Genomic DNA, 6,816 nt, shown 5'->3' on the forward strand with positions numbered 1-6,816 from the left:
GGCTTCCTAGTACATGAACGTGGAATTGAAATCGGCTCGAAAAGTCAAGAGGCAAGTACGAACAATGAAGCCACCTACCACCAAGAAGGAACTCCAAAGTCTCATCGGCAAAATCAATTTCGTCAGAAGGTTCATCTCTAATCTGTCAGGACGAATTGAGCCGTTTATGGGATTGGTAAAAATCAAACCTGATGAGGAGTTTCACTGGGGGGCAGAGCAACAAAAAGCGTTTGATGAGATTAAACAATATCTGACGAAGCCGCCCGTGTTGGTTCCGCCCCAGCAAGACAGGCCATTCTATATTTACCTGTCAGTAGCTGATACTTCCATCGCCTCAGTGGTAGTGCAAATCTATGATGGTATGGAAAGAGTCGCTTTCTACCTCAGCAGAAGGATGTTGGATGCAGAGACGAGGTACCCGGAGATCGAGAAGTTGTGCCTCTGCCTATTTTTTACCTGCACCAAGCTTCATCACATCTTTCTGACAGCAGAAATCGTCATCATTTGCAAATCAGACGTCATCAAGCACATGCTGTCGGCTCCTGTTTTGAAAGGCCGACTCGGTAAATGGATGTTTGCATTATCGGAATTGGATCTCCGGTATCAACCTGCGAAAGCAGTCAAAGGACAGGCCCTGGCCGATCTGATCGCTGAGCGAATCAACACTGATATAGCAACGACTGTCTATACGTGCATGGGCCATGTTTTTCGATGGATCAGTTTGCGATGATGGTTGCGACATCGGCATCCTACTCGTGTCGCCCCGGGGGCAACCTATTCTTTCTCCATCAGGTTATCTACTCCTTGCACCAATAATGCGGCTGAGTATGAAGCAATATGCAGGGAGATGGAGTTGCTTATTGAAGCCGGGGCAGAAGCAGTGGAACTCTTTGGGGATTCGAAGTTGGTGATCTCCCAGCTCACGGAAGAATACAAGTGTGAGAGCGAGTCACTCTTCCCGTTATGGATGCATTGCCGCGAGCTGATGACACAGTTTAGGTACATAAACTTCAACTGGGTCCCGAGGTCGCAGAATACGGAGGCGAACAATCTCGCACTGTATGGCGTCGAGCTATAAGGATACAGGTGGAAGGAGCCGATGTCCGGATACATTTCATGGAGCCAGATGATTGGAGAGCCGATATCTTCAATTACTTGAAAGATTCGGCTCGGGGGGCACCTAAACGGATAAGGTACAAGGCCATGAAGTATGTCCTTATTGGAGATGACATGTTCTACAGGACCTTGGAGGGGTTACTTCTCAAATGTTTGGGAACAGCCGAGGCGAATCGGCTCTTACACGAGGTACATGAAGGCGCCTGTGGAACTCATCAATCGGCTCATAAGATGAAGTGGTTGATCAGGCGATCGTGGTTTTATTGGCCCACCATGCTTGAGGACTGTTTTAATTACTATAAAGGGTGTCAAGCATGTCGAAGTTTGGGAGCATTCAGATGGTACCTGTGTCAGCAATGAACCCTATCATCAAGCCTTGGCCATTTCGAGGATGGGGCATGGATATGATCGGCAAAATTCATCCTCCATCGAGCAAAGGCCATGAGTGGATTTTGGCCATTACAGATTACTTTACTAAATGGGTGGAGGCCGTCCCTATGAAGTCAGTGGCATCGAAAGATGTCATCAATTTTGTGAAAGAGCATGTCATTCATAGATTCGGGGTTCCCCAGACTATCACGACCGATGGAGGTTCGGTCTTCGTTTCTCGCGAGTTTAGAGAGTTCTGCGAAGGCATGGGAATTAAGCTGATCCGGTCGTCTCCATATTATGCGCAAGCAAATGGGCAGGCTGAAGCGTCCAACAAGAGCCTTATCAAGCTGATTAAGAGGAAAATCGACGAGTATCCTAGACGTTGGCACGAGGTATTATCGGAGGCTTTGTGGTCTTATCGCATGTCATGTCATGGAGTGGTGAAAACTTCGCCATACCATCTGGTCTACGGACAAGAAGCCGTGTTACCCTGGGAAATCACAGCTGGCTCAAGGCGGATTACGTTTCAGAATGATTTAACAACTGAAGAATATGCTGCCCCGATGAGTGATAGCATTGAGGACGTCACGGAGCTTAGACTTTGGTCGCTTGAAAAAATTAAAGAGAACAAAGCCAAGGTAGCTCGTGCATATAATAAGAAGGTGAAGCCGAAGGAGTTTCACGTTGGTGATCTGGTATGGGAAGCTGTATTGCCGTTGGGGACCAAGGACAAGGCGTATGGTAAATGGTCTCCAAATTGGCACGGGCCGTACAGGGTCGACCAAGTCCTAAAGGGCAATGCATACATGCTCGAGGAACTGAGTGGTGCAAAATTCCCAGTGGCTGTCAATGGTCAACATCTCAAGAAATATTTCCCGAGTATGTGGGATGATGGACAGTGAAATATGGGGGCCGATTTGAAATCGGCCAGTAAAAAAAAATCTAAACAAAAGCGTAGCCGATGCACTGACATCGACTTTAGAACTGAAAAGCCGATGCGGAGCCATCGACTATAGAGGAACAACTGTCATAAGCAAGTATCAGGTCACCATGAAATTTTGCATTCGATTTTGGGACTGGCCTTGTTGGCGTTTTGGATAAAGACCGACGTATTGCCATCGGCTTTGTGAGCAATGATTTATTTTGATAATCGGAAGAATTAAGCATGGAATCCTTCTTCATTGATTTAAAAAGGAGATTTCTTACAAAGAGGAGCCGATTGCTCGAGAAAGGAGGAACAAAAGGAGAACAGATTGCTACTACTAGTCCTATGCTAGTAGTCCCTACTCTAAGGGCCGTCGCTGTCCTCGTCGTCGCCGTTGTAGCCGCCGTCGGTGCTGCTGCTGGCGAGCTCCTCGTCGGTACTGCCGTAGCCCTCAACAGGGGCTTCTTCCTCCTCATCATCGTCGTCTTCGTCGTCATCTGACCAGGCCCAGCCGCGGAAGCGCTTCGCCGGCGGCTCGTCGGAGGAGGTGTCGTCCTCCTCTTCCTCCTCTTCATTGGAGGAGGCGTCGTCCTCCTCGTCCTCCTCTTCTTCCTCTTCGTCGGAGGAGGTGAAGTTACCCCAGGAGAAGAGGTCATCCTCACTCTCCGCCTCCAGTTCCCCGTCGATGAGGAACCGGAGGTCGTCCTCCCCATCGATCAGGGGCAAATCACCATCTGACCCGACGAGGGCCTCGGGTGGGCCATCCGGCACGAAGTCGAAGTCCCACTCCTGCTCATCCCACTCGGTTGTACTCGGCATCGGCTCACTCGAGGAAGAAGATTGGAAGGAGAGAGCCGATGAAGCAGAGGAGGAGGATGAGTCCATGGTAGAGGAGGGATTTTCGATGGCTAGTACTGGGCAGGGGGATGAAGAAGCGAGTTGCTCGACACGGTTAAATAAAAGGGGATATAGTGGAGATTTAATGCTGTGGCGGTTTCCGAGGGCATGGTGCCAAATCTGTCAAATCGTGCAGAGAAGTTGAGAAGGCAAGGCATCATGATGAAGGATACTGCGACAGTTCTGCTATGCCACGACGTGACCCTACGAAGCAGAAAAACAGAGTGGTTTTGAAATTATCATTGCCAAAACCAGGGGGGCATGTGTTATCACCAGAATTTAACCAAGTCTGGAGATGGGCCGTGATTAAATGGGCTTAGAGGATATGCACGGAAGATATAATGCTGAATCGGCCTTGTACAAGAAGTTTGGGCTAGACTGCCCGTGTATCTGTAAATTATAGTAGGTTACGTGTCGGTTAGAATTAAGAGATAGAGTTTAGCTCGTACACGGTTGGGTTTATTCCCAAGTTAGAAAGTCTACGGACTATAAATATGTATCTAGGGTTATTGAGAAAGGAGGACGATCACGTTCACAACAAATCAATCCAGGCGCATCGCCACCCCTTGTTTCGAGGGTTTCTCCCGGGTAAGCAACATGCTGCCTAGATCGCATCTTGCGATCTAGGCGATGATCGCTTATTCGTCATTAGTGTTGCTCGTGCTGAAGCCTTTTTGATGGCGAGCAACACCCTTATCTTAGGTGTTTTGGGGCTGACGTCGATGCTTTCACGATGTACTTGCTTAGCTACGCTACCCCTCGATATCTAGCTGTCCTTACGCCTATTTTAGGCGTAAGGGCAGCACCTTGCTTGTTCTTTATTTAGTAGATCTAATCCGTTATAGTTGTTCCTTGTTCTTCAAGGATTGGTTTGATATCCGCATGGTTAGGCCTTATAAATGGGTTGAACGATCCGGTAGTGCGTAAGGTGTGGTTTATTAAACCCTAGAGGGATTGTTCCGGGGATCAACTTCATGTTGGTTTTTAGGCCTCTTTAGGGCTGGTTTTCCATTATCTTACGTATCTGCTAGGCTCAACTACGCGTAGGATGTTCCGATTATGCGGTGAAAACCCCAAACTATCATAGATTAGTTTAGCTTGATATCGATATAGCATGATCCCTATGTCACTATAAATCTAACATGAACCATGGGGCAATCGGCTCTTTGAGCCGATCCACAGGGCAACCTAAGAGCCGATCGGGGCTCGTATTTAATGTTTACGTGTTTGCCATGCAGGAAACTAGTCGAAGCAATCCATCACCTTCCTCGGCCAGGTATAGGTCGGTGGCACGCCCTTGCATCAGCCGGGACGTGCGCCAGAGGCATTGCGGGCTGTCGCCCGAGGGACCAGGATCCACCGCAGTCCTGGGAGCCTCCCGGCTCTACGGTGTTGCCCGTCGCTGCTCGCCGGTGGGTTTTTGGTAGGCAACAAGAGGTTACTTTAATATGAACTCCGGAGTCACTCTCCACGGTGTGATGGTGACGATGTGCGCATCGTGTGTGATTCCTTTATGAAGTTGTGGAGCTTGTTAACTCCGGCTTGAGGTGTGCTATTGTAGCCCTACACAATGAATGGTGTTTGTTATCAAACAAGAGAGTGTATGTAGCACAAGTGAGGAGAAGTTATTTATTTATTATGTGATCAATGTTGAGAGTGTCCACTAGTGAAAGTATGATCCCTAGGCCTTGTTTCCAAATACCGCAAACATCGCTTGTTTACTGTTTTACTGCATCTTTACTTCCTGCAATATTACCACCATCTATACCACCTGTGTTTTACTATCTCTTTGCTGAACTAGTGCACCTATACATCTGACAAGTGTATTAGGTGTGTTGGGGACACAAGAGATTTCTTGTATCTTAATTGCAGGGTTGCTTGAGAGGAATATCTCTGACCTCTACCTCCCTGAGTTCGATAAACCTTGGGTGATTCACTTAAGGGAAACTTGCTGTTGTTCTACAAACCTCTGCTCTTGGAGGCCCAACACTGTCTACAAGAATAGAAGCACACGTAGACATCAAGCTATTTTCCGGCGCCGTTGCTCGGGGAGGTAAGGTAAAGGTATTCACATCCTCCGACTACTAAGCTATTTCCTAGCACTCGTCGCCGGTGTGTGAGTGCTCGAAGGTATTTCCTTTAGATCCTGCAATTATATCTTTTTGTTTCTTGTTTTCACTAGTTAGGCTTAATGGAAAACAACAACAAAATGAGAGATCTTTATGAACTTTATCTTGAATTAGGACATGATGTGTTTGAAGAGAGAATTAAAAAACCCATGGAACTTTATATGCATGCTAATGGGAATGTTATTAGTATGAATGCTTTGAACACCATTGTTGCTAATTCTATGGAAAATTCTAAGCTTGGGGAAGCTGGTTTTGATGAGCATGATATTTTTAGTCCCCCAAGTTTTGAGGAGAAAATTTTCTTTGATGATACTTTACCTGCTATTTATGATGATTATAATGATAGTGGTATTTTGGTGCCACCTACTATGTATGATAAAGGTTATTATGATTATACCATGCCTGCAATTTATGATGATTACAATGATGATTATGGTAGTTTTACTCCCACTATTACTAATAAAATTGATTATGCTTATGTGGAGAGTAATAATTTTATGCATGTAGCTCATGATAAGAATGTTTCATGTGATAGTTATATTGTTGAGTTTGTTCATGATGCTACTGAAAGTTATTATGAGAGAGGGAAACATGGTTATATGCATCTTAATAATATTAAGTTTCCCCTCTTTATGTTGAGAATCTTGAAGTTGCGCTTGTGTTGCCTTTCTATGCTTGTCGCATTATGCTTACATAACTTGTTTATTTACAAGATTCCTTTTCATAGGAAGTGGGTTAGGCTTAAATGTGCTTTGAATTTTCTTCTTGATGCTCTCTTTTACTTCAACTCTTATTTCTTGCGCGAGCATCATTAAAATCACTGAGCCCATCTTAATGGCTATAAAGAAAGCACTTCTTGGGAGATAACCCATGTCTTTATTTTGCTACTGTTTTGTTGCGTCTTGGAAGTTGTTACTACTGTAGCAACCTCTCCTTATCTTTATTTTATTGCATTGTTTTGCCAAGTAAAGTCTTTGATAGTAAGGTTGATACTAGATTTGGATTACTGCGCAGAAACAGATTTCTTACTGTCACGAAATTGAGCAGCCCCGTCTGTAGGTAACTCAGAAAAATCTGCCAATTTACGTGCGTGATCCTCAGATATGTACGCAACTTTCATTCAATTTGAGCTTTTTCATCTGAGCAAGTTAAGTGCCCCAATAAAATTCGTCTTTACGGACTGTTCTGTTTTGACAGATTCTGCCTTTTATTTCGCATTGCCTCTTTTGCTATGTTGAATGGATTTATTTGTTACATTAACTTCCAGTAGCTTTGGGCAATGTCCAGAAGTGTTAATAATAATTGTGTTACCTCTGAACATGTGAATTTTTAATTATGCACTAACCCTCTAATGAGTTTGTTTCGAGTTTGGTGTGG

This window comes from Lolium rigidum, chromosome 1, assembly GCF_022539505.1.
Source record: "Lolium rigidum isolate FL_2022 chromosome 1, APGP_CSIRO_Lrig_0.1, whole genome shotgun sequence".
Lineage (NCBI taxonomy): Eukaryota > Viridiplantae > Streptophyta > Magnoliopsida > Poales > Poaceae > Lolium > Lolium rigidum.